This window comes from Salvelinus fontinalis, chromosome 18 (assembly GCF_029448725.1).
Source record: "Salvelinus fontinalis isolate EN_2023a chromosome 18, ASM2944872v1, whole genome shotgun sequence".
Taxonomy (NCBI): domain Eukaryota; kingdom Metazoa; phylum Chordata; class Actinopteri; order Salmoniformes; family Salmonidae; genus Salvelinus; species Salvelinus fontinalis.
In genome coordinates, this window is record NC_074682.1 from 57,630,218 (window position 1) to 57,647,755 (window position 17,538).

At 45.2% G+C, this 17,538-nt stretch overlaps 1 protein-coding gene across 2 annotated transcripts in view; it reads left to right on the forward strand.

Annotated features, from left to right (window-relative positions):
* vgll4b (vestigial-like family member 4b) overlaps positions 1–17,538 on the forward strand; it is a 140,054-nt gene that overhangs the window by 61,077 nt on the left and 61,439 nt on the right. The window lies entirely within an intron of this gene.

The window sequence follows — 17,538 nt, forward strand, 5'->3', positions numbered from 1 at the left end:
TGTGTGTCTCTGTGTCTGTGTCTGTGTCTGTCTGTGTCTGTGTCTGTGTCTGTGTGTGTCTGTGTCTGTGTGTCTGTGTCTGTGTGTGTCTGTGTCTGTCTCTGTGTCTGTCTGTGTCTGTCTGTGTCTGTCTGTGTCTGTCTGTGTCTGTCTGTGTGTCTCTGTGTGTCTGTGTGTCTCTATGTGTCTGTGTGTCTCTATGTGTGTGTGTGTGTGTCTCTCTCTCTGTGTGTGTCTCTCTCTCTGTGTGTGTGTGTGTGTGTCTCTGTGTGTGTCTCTCTCTCTCTGTGTGTCTCTCTGTGTGTGTGTGTGTGTCTCTGTGTGTGTCTCTCTCTCTCTGTGTGTCTCTCTGTGTGTGTGTGTGTGTCTCTGTGTGTCTCTGTGTGTGTCTCTCTCTCTGTGTGTGTGTGAATATCAGAACATCTCCCCCACTGACCTAGATTCTGGTGGAGGAATTATCCCGGTTGTGTCAGACACACTCACCATGTCGACGTATCACTGACAGAGAGTCATTGTCTCCGTTCTTGTCCTCTACTTTTATCAGGTAATAAATAGTACTAGGCTGCTCCAGACAGAGATGGACTTTACATGCTGTTTTGACTGTTGTTGGTTAGGCCTATCTGTGGTCAATTGGTCCTCCATTGTGGACCATAATCACACTGTATTTACATATTTCACTCCAGCACAGCGGTTGATGAAATCCATGGGGCTTTTTTTAATGAGGAGAAGGATAATTGTGGATATTCACTATAAGCTAAGTGATGTCCTGCATTGCGTCATTACGTGTTGTTTTCCAACAGGGTGCGAGGCGGTCATCATGACTAGAGGGTCCAGTATATACGGGTCTGTAGGTGTTGGGTAATGACTCTGAGTCTAGTGGTTCAAATACTATTTTCAAGTCATTTCAAATACTTAGTAGCTCTAGATATGCTAGATTTAGCTTTCCTGTTGCAATCAAACCAATAGAAACGTCCCTAAAGTACAAACCCTAACCCTGCCCTTGTGGCACTCCGGGCTAAAACCAAAAATCATTTGAAACAGAATTTGAACTGAGGAAGGTGTGCTAAAGAGGATGACAGTGTAGGGGTGGCGGAGGGGTCACCAGCCCCTAGCACCGTCAAACTCAACTCTGGACCTCGAAGACAGTTCCACTGCTGGTTTCATTGTTCCCCTCTAATCAGGGACTGATTCAGAACCGAGACACCAGGTGGGTGTTAATTAATGATCAGGTAGAACAGAACACCATCAGTACTCTGGAACTCGTAGGGCATTGTTTCCCAGACTTGGTCCTCGGGACTCCCAAGTGGTGCACGTTTTGTGTTTTGACCTAACGCTACACAGCCGATTCAGCTAATCATCAAGCTTTGATCATTTGAATCAGCTGTGTTGAATTAAGAGTTGAATCCCCCTAGCCCTCCTGTTGCTGACCGTCACTAGCTGTCGGTCAGAGGGGTAGACAGACATATCATGCATGCTTTCCTTCCTGGGTTCAACATGATCTCTCTCTCTCACCCAATCACTCTCTCGGATCTCTCTATCGCTCAATCACTCTCTGAGATCTCTCTCGGATCTCTCGCTCTCTGATCTCGCTCAATCGCTCAATCACTCTCTCTGATCTCGCTCTCAATCGCTCAATCACTCTCTGAGATCTCTCTCGGATCTCTCGCTCTCTGATCTCGCTCTCTGATCTCGCTCAAATCGCTCTCTGATCTCTCTCTCTGATATCTATCTCCTCTCTCTCGGATCTCGCATTCTCTCGCTCTCTCTCTCTCTCTCGCTCTGATATTAATTCAATTTAAATTCAATAAATTCAAATTTATTGGCATGGGAAACATATGTTTACATCTCTTACCTCTCTCTAGGTTCTCTCTCTCTGATCTCTAGCTCTCTTTCTGGTTTCTCTATCTGATGTCTGTGAGGTGGAAATTGGAGACAGAGGGATGGACTGATATGTAAATAGAATAGCTCATCAGAACGACAATCACAAACCTTAAATCCACCCGCATGCCCACTTCCTGGTTTGGCTACTGCCTGCGTCACCACATTCCCTATGGGCCCTGGTCCAAAGTAGTGCACTATATAGGGCCCTGGTCCAAAGTAGTGCACTATATCGGGAGTGGAGTGCCATTTGTAATGACATGGTCATGGCCTACATGCTGCTGCTGGTAGGGTACATTTAAACCTGCCTGTCACAGCGACAGGGCCTTAATCACTGAGTCCATCCAGCGTGTTGCTTACTAAGGGGATTCTCAACATTCCATCAGTGGAATGAACAGCAGTGTCCCAACATATCAAGATCTGGCTTTCTGTAAATCCCTGTGAGCTACAGAGAGAAATATCGACAGTGCCCGTGCGTGAAGCATGTTTTCTTCTTTTGGCTCTATACTCAAAAGTTTGGATTTGAAATCAAACAATGACTATCAGTGCAAGACTGTCAGCTTTAATTCGAGGGTAATTTGATCCATATCGGGTGAACCGTTTAGAAGTTACAGCACTCTTTGTACATCGTCGTCCCCCTATTTTAGAGGAGCAAAAATAACGGCACAAATTCACTTGTGTATTGAAGTAGTAAAAAGTAGGGATGCAAATGTTGGTCAATTTTGCTGCCGGCTAACTGACCCTCTACCTGATCATCAAACAGTACATGTTTTCCCCCAAAACAGTAAAATGACGTGACCAACAGAAAATACTATCAGAGATCTGTATTTAATGGCGAGATGCTTATGTTTTCCCCTTAACGATGGGAGTCGTCCCAAAATAAGCACGTAGAAACACATTGGGCTTATTTTGGACAGATTTTTGTCGAGAGTGAAACCTCTCCCTTTGCCTCTTCCTCTCTGATACCATGCATACAAAGACCAGACATTTGTCATTAATTAAGGCTTGCTATTGTTGCATGCTTCCATTAAGCTCTATCATCTCAGTCAAAATAGACTATAGCATAATATTTAAAAAAACGCATGTTTTTTTTGTCTCTTATCTTTTACCAGATCTATTGGGTTATATTCTCCTACATTAGTTTCACATTTCCACAAACTTCAAAGTGGTTCCTTTCAAATGGTATCAACAATATGCACATCCTCGCTTCAGGGCCTGAGCTACAGGCAGTTAGATTTGGGTATGTCATTTTAGGGGCAAATTGGGGAAAAAAGGGGCGGATCCTTAAGAGGTTCATGCAACTCCTGTAATGAAACAGCTAATAATTTTCAAAATGCAAATCAGCGGAATACACAGTTCTAAACAGCCTAATATGAGCAGTTGTGACAGAGATGAAAATCTCTGTGAGAGAAACTAACAAAGATGGGGAGTCTAATAGCAACAACTGTGATGGGTTGTGGGATGCACGATATATCGGTAAGCATATCGGAATCGGCCGTTATTAGCTAAAAACTTCCAACATCGGCATCAGCCGGAAAAAGGGGGATGCTTGCAAGCCGAAGAACACCATCCCAACCGTGAGGCACGGGGGTGGCAGCATCATGTTGTGGGGGTGCTTTGCTGCAGGAGGGACTGGTGCGCTTCACAAAATAGATGGCATCATGAGGAAGAAAAATTTGATGGATTTTTTTGAAGCAACATCTCAAGACATCAGTCAGGAAGTTAAAGCTTGGTTGCAAATAGGTCTTCCAAATGGACAATGACCCCAAGCATACTTCCAAAGTTGTGTCAAAATGGCTTAAGGACAACAAAGTCAAGGTATTGGAGTGGCCATCACAAAGCCCTGACCCCTATAGAAAATTTGTGGGCAGAACTGAAAAAGTGTGTGCGAGCAAGGAGGCCTACAAACCTGACTGTTACACCAGCTCTGTCAGGAGGAATGGGCCAAAATTCACCCAACTTATTGTGGGAAGCTTGTGGAAGGCTTCCTGAAACATTTGACCCAAGTTAAACAATTTAAAAGCAACACTACCAAATACTAATTGAGTGTAGGTAAACTAATTAAAATAAAGTGGTAATCCTAACTGACCTAAGACAGGGAATTTTTACTAGGATAAAAGGTCAGGAATTGTGAAACTTAGTTTAAATGTATTTGGCTAAGGTGTATGTAAACTTCCAACTTCAACTGTTTGTGGTGTGTGTGTGTGTGTATGTATATGTATATATATATAACCTACAGTTGGGAGCTCGTGGCAAATCTGTCAGTGAACAGCATGCAGCCAAAACAGGCCTTTCACTACATTTCAAACATGGGATAGCACAGGTTGGAAAGCAAATGGCTCCTGCTGAAACAAAAATACTTATCTGTCTGTTGACTTATAAAATATTTAATCAACTTCAAAATTAGGCCTATTGAGCGAACGGCATAATTTTTTACAAACTTAAACGAGTGAGATCGGCTATTAGGCACGAGCGTCGGCCATTGCCGGTGAGTGAGCTGCGAATCATTTAGTGAAACTGGAAAGTTTTCTAAGGTTGTAATTAATGTAATTAATAATAGTTCCTCTTGACATTGTACAATATGTGTGTCTCCTCCAACACCACACGCCTAGGCCGAGGATATTGATGGATTCAAGACGAGGTCGTTTAAAAAAAATTCAATCTCAGATTCTCAATTTGTCAGTGTCAAAGTAGCCTGACATTTCATTCCTTTGTGAAAAAGGATTAAAAATGTATTATTAAATTTATTATTAAAAAGGATTCTGCTAAAGTCTCCAGTCATGTAAAATGAAACAGGAAATGCATTTTTATAAAAAGCCCGATTTTATTTCCCCCGGACTTTAGGCTACAAAATAATTCTGCAAGCTCCTCTACTTGTTCATCTGTAGTCTGGACCTCTATGTAAATGCGATGATATGAATGCAATGCTTTATTATGAATTAGATTTTTCCGTTACCTCAGAGTTCCCCAGATCCCCTCTGCTCTTACTTTTTGTTCCGGCACCTTCCGATTGACAAATTTGAGCACTGTGAGGAAATCTTCATCAAATAATTGCCTCCACATTTTTAATTTTTTTTTAATACATTTTACCCCCTTTTCTCGTGGTATCCAATTGTTAGTAATTACTATCTTGTCTCATCGCTACAACTCCCGTTCGGGCTCGGGAGAGACGAAGGTCGAAAGCCATGCGTCCTCCGAAACACAACACAACCCAACCAAGCGCGCCTCCAACCCGGAAGCCAGCCGCACCAATGTGTCGGAGGAAACACTGTGCACCTGGCTCCCTTGGTTAGTGCGCACTGCGCCCGGCCCGCCACAGGAGTCGCTGGTGCGCGAGGAGACAAGGATTTCCCTACCGGCCAAACCCTCCCTAACCCGGACGACGCTAGGCCAATTGTGCGTCGCCCCACGGACCTCCCGGTCGCAGCCGGCTGCGACAGTGCCTCCACATTTCTATGGATGGATTTTTGCAAGGTAAGACACGCCTCATTCATAAAATATTCAGGTTTCAAACAATTATACCGTCTCCAGCTCACCTTACGTTATACCGTCTCCAGCTCACCTGACGTTATACCGTCTCCAGCTCGCGTTACGTTATACCGTCTCCAGCTCGCGTTACGTTATACCGTCTTATTTAAGACGTAATTTAATGTGTTTAAGTCCCAAATGGCACCCTATTTCCCTAGATAGGCCCTGGTCTAAAGTAGTGTACTATATAGGGCCCTGGTCTAAAGTAGTGTACTATATAGGGCCCTGGTCTAAAGTAGTGTACTATATAGGGCCCTGGTCTAAAGTAGTGTACTATATAGGGCCCTGGTCTAAAGTAGTGTACTATATAGGGCCCTGGTCTAAAGTAGTGCACTATATAGGGAATAGGGCTCTCGTCAGAAGTAGTGCACTATGTAGGGAATAGGGCCCTATTCGATGTGAATTTGTTTATCTGAAATCCCAAAATGATCCCAGATCAGCATTTCTCCTCGTGCTCTGTCGTGGTCACTGTCCGTAATACCGGGTCCAGCAGAATGTCTTCTGCCTCCATCTCTGTCCACTCCGCCGCCCGGCTAGTCACGTGACCCGATGACAGGACGGAATCCATCTCTACCCAGAAGCTACATTGTGCTGTGAACTTACTGTATCTGTTTGGTCTGTCCCAGTCACTCCGGACCACGGCAGCAAGGCCGCAGACTGATCACTGAGCTATTTTTGGTATGCAGCTCTGAAGAAGAGGGGGAGCACATGTGTAGTAGTCTATTCCAGAGTAGAGAGACTAGCTGTCTGGACCTGTGGACAGAGTAGAGAGACTGGCTGTCTGGACCTGTGGATAGAGTAGAGAGACTGGCTGTCTGGACCTGTGGACAGAGTAGAGAGACTGGCTGTCTGGACCTGTGGACAGAGTAGAGAGACTGGCTGTCTGGACCTGTGGACAGAGTAGAGAGACTGGCTGTCTGGACATAATAAGTATAGATGTTTAACTAATAAGGATTTAGTTAAGTTGGACTGAGACAGAAGCTGCTATCTCCTTTCAATTCAATTTCATTTCAAATTCAATTCAAGGGTGCTTTAGTGGCATGGGGAAACATATGTTAACATTGCCAAAGCAAGTGAAAATAGATAATAAAGAAAAGTGAAATAAACCACAAATGTACTGGTAACATTACACTCACAAAAGTTGTAAAATAGTGTAGACATTTCATATGTTATATGAATTGCAATGTTGTAACAATATGTAAACAGTTAAAGTACAGAAGGGAAAATAAATAAACATAAATATGGGTTATATTTACAATGGTGTTTGTTCTTCACTGGTTGCCCTTTTCTTGTGGCAACAGGTCACACATCTTGCTGCTGTGATGCACACTGTGGTATTTCACCCAGTAGATATGGGAGTTTCTCAAAATCTGGGTTTTTTTTTCAAATTCTTTGTGGATCTGTGTAATCTTAAGGGGAAATATGTGTCTCTAATATGGTCCTACATTTGGCAGGAGGTTAGGAAGTGCAGCACAGTTTCCACCTCATTTTGTGGGCAGTGTGCACATAGCAGACCTGGCTTTCAAGAGAAGACAGGCTGAGGGAGGCCTCTCTCTGTCTTCTCTTGAGAGACAGGTCTGCTGAGGGAGGCCTCTCTCTGTCTTTTCTTGAGAGACAGGTCTGCTGAGGGAGGCCTCTCTCTGTCTTTTCTTGAGAGACAGGTCTGCTGAGGGAGGCCTCTCTCTGTCTTTTCTTGAGAGCCAGGTCTGCTGAGGGTGGCCTCTCTCTGTCTTCTCTTGAGAGCCAGGTCTGCTGAGGGAGGCCTCTCTCTGTCTTCTCTTGAGAGACAGGTCTGCTGAGGGAGGCCTCTCTCTGTCTTCTCTTGAGAGACAGGTCTGCTGAGGGAGACATCTCCCATCTCTGTCTTTGATGGATAACTACTTTGTTATAACACCTTTCTTTGACCTAAGGCCTTGTTTGGTTCAGCCAGTCCAAACATAGCTCTGTGACCACCTGTGTCCTGGGCCTCTTACCCTGGCTGGCCTGTCATTGGCTCCGTCCGGTTGTTGTCATCTGCTGTGGCTCTGCTGGGTTGAACTGGCTTCACTTCCTGCCCCTTCTAGCTGAGTTTAAAGTGTCTCAACTCTCTCTGAGCCAGCCCCTGCCCCTGCTAGCTGAGTTTAAAGTGTCTCAACTCTCTCTGATCCAGCCCCAGCCCCTGCTAGCTGAGTTTAAAGTGTCTCAACTCTCTCTGAGCCAGCCCCTGCCCCTGCTAGCTGAGTTTAAAGTGTCTCAACTCTCTCTGAGCCAGCCCCAGCCCCTGCTAGCTGAGTTTAAAGTGTCTCAACTCTCTCTGAGCCAGCCCCAGCCTGCCTGCTGGGGGAATGCTGACTGTCCCTTTTCCTGCTGAACAGGAGAAAAGTGTGTGTGTGTGTGTGTGTGTGTGTGTGTGTGTGTGTGTGTGTGTGTGTGTGTGGAGATGAGAACCCATCGAGCTATGGGCCTTTGTTGTCCCACTCCCAACGGCTGCCGTGGGTAGCGTACGAATAGCCTGCCTTCTCCTAGATCTGTCTGTATCGTCATCCTAACTCTTTTTGGCACAGGGCTGGGTAAAACCGCACAAACAGGACTGGTACCATGTAGCATTATTTTATGCTACACTAATAAAATAAAATCATGGAGATGGACGGCTTGGTTAGCGCTAGCTGGAGATGACCGGCTTGGTTAGCGCTAGCTGGAGATGACCGGCTTGGTTAGCGTTAGCTGGAGATGACCGGCTTGGTTAGCGTTAGCTGGAGATGACCGGCTTGGTTAGCGCTAGCTGGAGATGACCGGCTTGGTTAGCGTTAGCTGGAGATGATCGGCTTGGTTAGCGTTAGCTGGAGATGACCGGCTTGGTTAGCGTTAGCTGGAGATGACCGGCTTGGTTAGCGTTAGCTGGAGATGACCGGCTTGGTTAGCGTTAGCTGGAGATGACCGGCTTGGTTAGCGTTAGCTGGAGATGACCGGCTTGGTTAGCGTTAGCTGGAGATGACCGGCTTGGTTAGCGTTAGCTGGAGATGACCGGCTTGGTTAGCGTTAGCTGGAGATGACCGGCTTGGTTAGCGTTAGCTGGAGATGACCGGCTTGGTTAGCGTTAGCTGGAGATGACCGGCTTGGTTAGCGTTAGCTGGAGATGACCGGCTTGGTTAGCGCTAGCTGGAGATGACCGGCTTGGTTAGCGCTAGCTGGAGATGACCGGCTTGGTTAGCGCTAGCTGGAGATGACCGGCTTGGTTAGCGCTAGCTGGAGATGACCGGCTTGGTTAGCGTTAGCTGGAGATGACCGGCTTGGTTAGCGTTAGCTGGAGATGACCGGCTTGGTTAGCGTTAGCTGGAGATGACCGGCTTGGTTAGCGTTAGCTGGAGATGACCGGCTTGGTTAGCGCTAGCTGGAGATGGACGGCTTGGTTAGCGCTAGCTGGAGATGACCGGCTTGGTTAGCGCTAGCTGGAGATGGACGGCTTGGTTAGCGCTAGCTGGAGATGACCGGCTTGGTTAGCGTTAGCTGGAGATGACCGGCTTGGTTAGCGTTAGCTGGAGATGACCGGCTTGGTTAGCGTTAGCTGGAGATGACCGGCTTGGTTAGCGTTAGCTGGACATGACCGGCTTGGTTAGCGTTAGCTGGACATGACCGGCTTGGTTAGCGTTAGCTGGACATGACCGGCTTGGTTAGCGTTAGCTGGACATGACCGGCTTGGTTAGCGTTAGCTGGACATGACCGGCTTGGTTAGCGTTAGCTGGACATGACCGGCTTGGTTAGCGTTAGCTGGAGATGACCGGCTTGGTTAGCGCTAGCTGGAGATGACCGGCTTGGTTAGCGCTAGCTGGAGATGACCGGCTTGGTTAGCGCTAGCTGGAGATGACCGGCTTGGTTAGCGCTAGCTGGAGATGACCGGCTTGGTTAGCGTTAGCTGGAGATGACCGGCTTGGTTAGCGTTAGCTGGAGATGACCGGCTTGGTTAGCGCTAGCTGGAGATGACCGGCTTGGTTAGCGCTAGCTGGAGATGACCGGCTTGGTTAGCGCTAGCTGGAGATGGACGGCTTGGTTAGCGTTAGCTGGACATGACCGGCTTGGTTAGCGTTAGCTGGACATGACCGGCTTGGTTAGCGCTAGCTGGAGATGGACGGCTTGGTTAGCGCTAGCTGGAGATGGACGGCTTGGTTAGCGTTAGCTGGAGATGGACGGCTTGGTTAGCGTTAGCTGGAGATGGACGGCTTGGTTAGCGTTAGCTGGAGATGGGCGGTTTGGTTAGCGCTAGCTAGCACAGGGGAACAAGAGGGCATTGTTTCGTGTTTGTTTTGACTCTTTTATGTAACTGACTTTCATGCGTTTCTAAGTATTTATAAAAGGCATCCACATGCCAGGGACTCAGTTTAGGTTACAGAGAATGTAGGCCATAAATATAATTTAACAGAGACATAGGGTCAATGTTTAGTTTCTGCTAAGAGAGGGTTGGGGGGGGGGTTGAGGTTCTCCCCTCTCTGAGCCTCTAACTCCAGCCTTCCCGTCGTGTTTGAAGTCCGCCCGAGGGCTCTCTCTCCCTCTCATCATGTAGAACTTAATAAGAGTCTTTGAGTAGATCAAACACGCAGTGTTTCCCCTGACACAGATCTTTGTTTCATACCGCTCTGCTCTGTTCAGACGACAGCTTACCTTACTACTGTACAATAAAGGTTGACTGAGCTGTTGTTAGGCTTCACTTTGTTGTGTCATGCTCAAAGAGGAAAGGGCCTCCCCCGAATTGTTGCCACAAAGTTGGAAGCACAGAATCGTCTAGAATGTCATTGTATGCTGTAGTGTTAAGATTTCCCTTCACTGGAACTAAGGGGCCCGAACCATGAAAAACATTATTCAATTATTCTTCCTCCACCAAACTTTACAGTTGGAGCTTTGCATTTGGGCAGGTTGCATTCTCCTGGCATCCGTCAAACCCAGATTTGTCCATCGGACTGCCAGATGGTGAAGTGTGATTCATCACTCCATAGAACACATTTCCACTGCTCCAGAGTAAAATGGCAGCGAGCTTTACACCACTCCAGCCGATGCTTGGCATTGCGCATGGTGATCTTAGGCTTGAGCCGTTGTTGCTCCTAGACGTTTTCACTTCACAATAACAGCACTTACAGTTGATCGGGGCAGCTCTAGCAAGGCAGAAAATTGACCAAATGACTTGTTGGAAAGGTGGCACCCTATGACGGTGCCACGTTGAAAGTCACTGAGCTCTTCAGTAAGGGGCCATTCTTTTGCCTATGTTTGTCTATGGAGATTGCATGGCTGTGCGCTCGATTTTATACACCCGTCACCAACAGGTGTGGATAAAATTTGAAGAGGTGTCCACATACTTGTGTTCATATATAGTTGTGTGTGTGTGTGTCTATATACAGTTTAGCTAAATACATTTAAACTCAGTTTTTTACAATTCCTGACATTTAATCCTTTTTCAGTTCTGCCCACACATTTTCTATAGGATTGAGATCAGGGCTTTGTGATGGCGACTCAATACCTTGACTTTGTTGTCCTTGAGCCATTTTGACACAACTTTGGAAGTATGCTTGGGGTCATTGTCCATTTGGAAGACCCATTTGCGACCAAGCTGATGTCTTGAGATGTTGCTTCAATATATCCACATAATTTTCCTACCTCATGATGCTATCTATTTTGTGTAGTGCACCAGTCCCTCCTGCAGCAAAGCACCCCCACAACATGATGCTGCCCATGCTTCACGGTTGGGATGGTGTTCTTTGGCTTGCAAGCATCCCCCTTTTTCCTCTAAACATAACGATGGTCATTATGGCCAGTCAGTTCTATTTTTGTTTTATCAGACCTGAGGACATTTCTCCAAAAAGTACCATCTTTGTCCCCATGTGCAGTTGTAAACCGTAGTCTGGCTTTTTTATGGCGGTTTTGGAGCAGCGGCTTCTTCCTTGCTGAGCGGCCTTTGAGGTCATGTCGATATAGGACTCGTTTTACTGTGGATATAGATACTTTTGTACCTGTTTCCTCCAGCATCTTCACAAGGTCCTTTGCTGTTGTTCTGGGATTGATTTGCACTTTTCGCACCAAATTATGTTCATCTCTAGGAGACAGAACGCGTCTCCTTCCTGAGCGGTATGACGGCTGCGTGGTCCCATGATGTTTATACTTGCGTACTATTGTTTGTACAGATGAACGTGGTACCTTCAGGCGTTTGGAAATTGCTCCCAAGGATGAACCAGACTTGTAGAGGTCTACAACTTTTCTTCTGAGGTCTTGGCTGATTTCTTTGATTTTCCCATGATGTCAAGCAAAGAGGCACTGAGTTTGAAGGTAGGCCTTGAAATACATCCACAGGTACACCTCCAATTGACTCAAATGATGTCAATTAGCCTATCCGAAGCTTCTAAAGCCATGACATAATTTCCTGGAATTTTCCAAGCGGTTTAAAGGCACAGTCAACTTAGTGTATGTAAACTTCTGACCCACTGGAATTGTTATACAGTGAATTATAAGTCAAATAATCTGTCTGTAAACAATTGTTGGAAAAATTACTTGTCATGCACAAAGTAGATGTCCTAACCGACTTGCCAAAACTATAGTTTGTTAACATGAAATGTGTGGAGTGGTTGAAAAACAAGTTTTAATGACTCCAACCTAGGTGTATGTTATCGTCCGACTTCAACTGTATATCACACACACAGATAGAGATACGGTATCCATGGATACACACACACTAGCGGTCAAAGTTTTAGAACACCTACTCATTTCAGGGTTTTTCTTAATTTTTTAAAACTAATTTCTTAATTGTAGAATAATAGTGAAGACATCAAAACTATGAAATAACACACATGGAATCATGTAGTAACCAAAAAAGTGTTAAACAAATCAACATTTATTTTATATTTGAGACTCTTCAAATAGCCACCCTTTTGCCTTGATGACAGCTTTGCACACTCTTGGCATTCCGCTGTAAATAAGAATTTGTTCTTAACTGACTTGCCTAGTTAAATAAGGCCTGATTCACGCAGTCTCCTTTGAACAGTTGATGTTGAGATGTGTCTGTTACTTGAACTCTGTGAAGCATTTATTTGGGCTGCAATTTCTGAGGCTGGTAACTCTAATGAACTTATCCTCTGCAGCTTAGGTAACTCTGCCTCTTCCTTTCCTGTGGCAGTCCTCATGAGAGGACTGCCCGGGTTAGGGAGGGTTTGGCCGGTAGGGATATCCTTGTCTCAGTATGTAAAAAAAAAAAAAAAAATGTAATAAAATGTATGCACTCTACTGTAAGTCGCTCTGGATAAGAGCGTCTGCTAAATGACTAAAATGTAAATGAGAGCCAGTTTCATCATAGCGCTTGATGATTCTTGCGACTGCACTTGAAGAAACTATCAAAGTTCTTGAAATGTTCCGGATTGACTGACCTTCATGTCTTAAAGTAATGATGGACTGTTGTTTCTCTTTGCTTATTTGAGCTTTTCTTGCCATAATATGGACTTCGTCTTTTACCAAATACGGCTTTCCTCTGTATATCACCCCTACCTTGTCACAGCACAACTGATTGGCTCAAACGCATTAAGAAGGAAATAAATTCCACAAAGTAACTTTTAACAAGCCACACCAGTCAATTGTAATCCATTCCAGGTGATTACTTCATGCAGCTGGTTGAGAGAATGCCAAGAGTGTGCAAAGCTGTCATCAAGGCTATTTGAAGTATCTCAAATAAATATATCAAATGTTTTCTGATTTGTTTAACACTTTTGGTTACTACATGTGTTTTATTTCATAGTTTTGATGTCTTCACTATTATTTTATAATGTAGAAAATTGTAAAAAATAAAGAAAAACCCTGGAATAAGTAGGTGTCCAAACTTTTGACTGGTAGTGTATATATTACAGCCACTAACCTTTGCCCCCGCACATGTACCCTAAATATAGCTTTGTTTCTGTTATTTTATTTATTTATTATTATATATTATCTATAATTGTTATTTTTCAACAACAAAAAATTATTGTTCAGTTTATTTAGTATTGCCTTTCTTAACACTTTTTTCTTAAAGTAAGGCGTTGTTGGTTAAGGGCTTGTAAGTAAGCAGGCAGCCCTGTCTCCCAGGATGTGTGACGCCCCCAAGACCACAGCCAATCGCATGCAGACAACAACGCAGCTAGTCTTGTAAGCAGTTCACTGTAAGGTCTCCATCTTTTTTTGTATTCGGCCCATGTGACAAATAACATTTTGTTTTGATCAGTTGTCAGACCAGGTGACAGACCAGGTGACAGACCAGGTGTCAGACCAGGTGACAGACCAGGTGACAGACCAGGTGACAGACCAGGTGACAGACCAGGTGACAGACCAGGTGACAGACCAGGTGACAGACCAGGTGACAGACCAGGTGACAGACCAGGTAGAATGGCCGATATGATCTAAACCGTTTTGCTACATTTGGATCCGTTTGTAACATTTTGAATCGGATTGAACCGGTTTTCTGAGCGGTCGATTGGGTTCTGAGGACCGATGCACTCTTAACGAGGCGTATTGGTGAATTGGGTTTATGGAGTCCCGTTTCAGTGTACATTGTTGACATGCGTACTCGTTGTTTTACATGTCAATGTTACGTGGCAGGATAGTCAGGCTGTAGCTGACTTGTTGTTCGATGACTCGTCGGGCTGTAGTTGACTTGTTGTTGGATGGCTCGTCGGGCTGTAGTTGACTTGTTGTTGAATGACTCGTCGGGCTGTAGTTGACTTGTTGTTGGATGGCTCGTCAGGCTGTAGCTGACTTGTTGTTGGATGGCTCGTCGGGCTGTAGTTGACTTGTTGTTGGATGGCTCGTCGGGCTGTAGTTGACTTGTTGTTGAATGACTCGTCGGGCTGTAGTTGACTTGTTGGATGTCTCGTCGGGCTGTAGCTGACTTGTTGTTGAATGACTCGTCGGGCTGTAGTTGACTTGTTGTTCGATGACTCGTCGGGCTGTAGTTGACTTGTTGGATGGCTCGTCGGGCTGTAGTTGACTTGTTGTTGGATGGCTCGTCGGGCTGTAGTTGACTTGTTGTTGAATGACTCGTCGGGCTGTAGCTGACTTGTTGTTGGATGGCTCGTCGGGCTGTAGCTGACTTGTTGTTCGATGACTCGTCGGGCTGTAGTTGACTTGTTGTTGGATGGCTCGTCGGGCTGTAGTTGACTTGTTGGATGACTCGTCGGGCTGTAGTTGACTTGTTGGATGACTCGTCGGGCTGTAGTTGACTTGTTGTTGGATGGCTCGTCGGGCTGTAGTTGACTTGTTGTTGGATGGCTCGTCAGGCTGTAGCTGACTTGTTGTTGGATGACTCGTCGGGCTGTAGCTGACTTGTTGTTGGATGACTCGTCGGGCTGTAGTTGACTTGTTGTTGGATGACTCGTCGGGCTGTAGTTGACTTGTTGTTGGATGACTCGTCGGGCTGTAGTTGACTTGTTGTTGGATGACTCGTCGGGCTGTAGTTGACTTGTTGTTGGATGGCTCGTCGGGCTGTAGTTGACTTGTTGTTGGATGGCTCGTCGGGCTGTAGTTGACTCGTTGTGTTGTGAGTGGCTGTGCTGTGTTTAAATGTTTTTTTATTTTTTTATTTAACCTTTATTTAACCAGGTAGGCCAGTTGAGAACAAGTTCTCATTTACAACTGTGACCTGGCCAAGATAAAGCAAAGCAGTGCGACACAAACAACACAGAGTTACACATGGGATAAACAAACATACAGTCAATAACACAATAGAAAAATCTATATACAGTGTGTGCAAATGAGGTAAGATAAGGGAGGTAAGGCAATAAATAGGCCACAGTGGCGAAATAATTACAATTTAGCAATAAACACTGGAATGGTAGATGTGCACAAGATGAATGTGCAGGTAAAGATACTGGGGAGGAAGATAAATAAATACAATATGGGGATGAGGTAGTTGGATGGGCTATTTACAGATGGGCTATGTACAGGTGCAGTGATCTGTGAGCTGCTCTGACAGCTGATGTTTAAAGTTAGTGAGGGAGATATGAGTCTCCAGCTTCAGTAATTTTTGCAATTCGTTCCAGTCACTGGCAGCAGAGAACTGGAAGGAAAGGCGGCCAAAGGAGGATTTGGCTTTGGGGATGACCAGTGAGATATACCAGCTGGAGCGCGTGCTACGGGTGGGTGCTGCTCTTGTGTTGTGAGTGGCTTCGTTGGTTTGTTTTTAGTGGCTGTGTTTTGTTATGAGTGTTTGGCTGGCTGGATAGTAAGGCTGTAGCTTGTAGGCTGTAGCTTGTAGGCTGTAGCTTGTAGGCTGTAGCTTGTAGGCTGTAGCTTGTAGGCTGTAGCTTGTAGGCTGTAGCTTGTAGGCTGTAGCTTGTAGGCTGTAGCTTGTAGCTTGTAGCTTGTAGGCTGTAGCTTGTAGGCTGTAGCTTGTAGGCTGTAGCTTGTAGGCTGTAGCTTGTAGGCTGTAGCTTGTAGGCTGTAGCTTGTAGGCTGTGCTGTTAGTGGATGGTTAAAGTCAGACCGTCCCACTAAACTATTCTCTTAATTACCTCTTCTCTTTCTCAATCTTTCGCTTTTTCGCTGTCTCTTTCTCTCCCTCTTTCTCGCGCTCTCTCTCTCTCTCTCTCTCCTGCCAAAAACAATGATGTCACCTCCGTTGCCATGGAGCGCTCTGACTAGCAGAAACACGCCAGTCAGGAAAATGGGCCGCTTGTTTAGAAGGCTCCCTCTGCACATTCTAGACATTTCTAAATGCTCTTAGTTCATTCCATTTCAATACTCGTTGTTTCAATTGTTTCCCAATAAGAATGGACTGGATTGTTTCCCCCCTAGTATTTCGTGTTTATTTTATTTCTGTGAACAATACTTTGCATTGAGTTGTATGACCCCCCCCCCCTAGGCCTAGATTGACAATGTGACTACTGTGAATTGGTGAGGTGAACAATGCTGTGCGTTGTTAACGGACAGGAGATGTGTGTGTGTGTTGTAATGATCTGATTTGAAATGTTTCACATGACACGTAAACTCCGCTCAGTAAAATGCTTCTCAGAGTTGAGTGAGTGTAACACTGGGATAAACTCATCTAGTGGAAAGTCCCCGTGCGTACATGTTGCCAGTAGTACTTTTCCTGTCGTCGTCTCCCCCCCCCCTCTCCCACACACACACAAACACCACGAACTCTCTGCTATGCTTTGCTATTTTCTGGGACCAAGAAGGAACAGCATACATCATGTATTCTAACATGTTTTCGTTATTCATTCCATTTCAAACCAGTTTTCCTGCAGACCTACCATTGCTAGGACATTCAACATTCAGCAAAGTGTTTTACAATGTTTACCGGACGGTTTGATGCTAAATAAGACAATAAAACATTATCTGTGTGGTTAGTGTACACTTTTTAACACAGTAGTGAAGTACCATTCCCAGCTGCTCCACGGTACTGTAATCTAGCTGAATTATTCCACGGTACTGTAATCTAGCTGAATTATTCCACGGTACTGTAATCTAGCTGAATTATTCCACGGTGCTGTAATCTAGCTGAATTATTCCACGGTGCTGTAATCGAGCTGAATTATTCCACGGTGCTGTAATCGAGCTGAATTATTCCACGGTACTGTAATCGAGCTGAATTATTCCACGGTACTGTAATCGAGCTGAATTATTCCACGGTACTGTAATCGAGCTGAATTATTCCACGGTACTGTAATCGAGCTGAATTATTCCACGGTACTGTAATCGAGCTGAATTATTCCACGGTACTGTAATCGAGCTGAATTATTCCACGGTACTGTAATCGAGCTGAATTATTCCACGGTACTGTAATCGAGCTGAATTATTCCACGGTACTGTAATCGAGCTGAATTATTCCACGGTACTGTAATCGAGCTGAATTATTCCACGGTACTGTAATCGAGCTGAATTATTCCACGGTACTGTAATCGAGCTGAATTATTCCACGGTACTGTAATTGAGCTGAATTATTCCACGGTACTGTAATCGAGCTGAATTATTCCACGGTACTGTAATCGAGCTGAATTATTCCACGGTACTGTAATCGAGCTGAATTATTCCACGGTACTGTAATCGAGCTGGATTATTCCACGGTGCTGTAATCGAGCTGGATTATTCCACGGTGCTGTAATCGAGCTGGATTATTCCACGGTGCTGTAATCGAGCTGGATTATTCCACGGTGC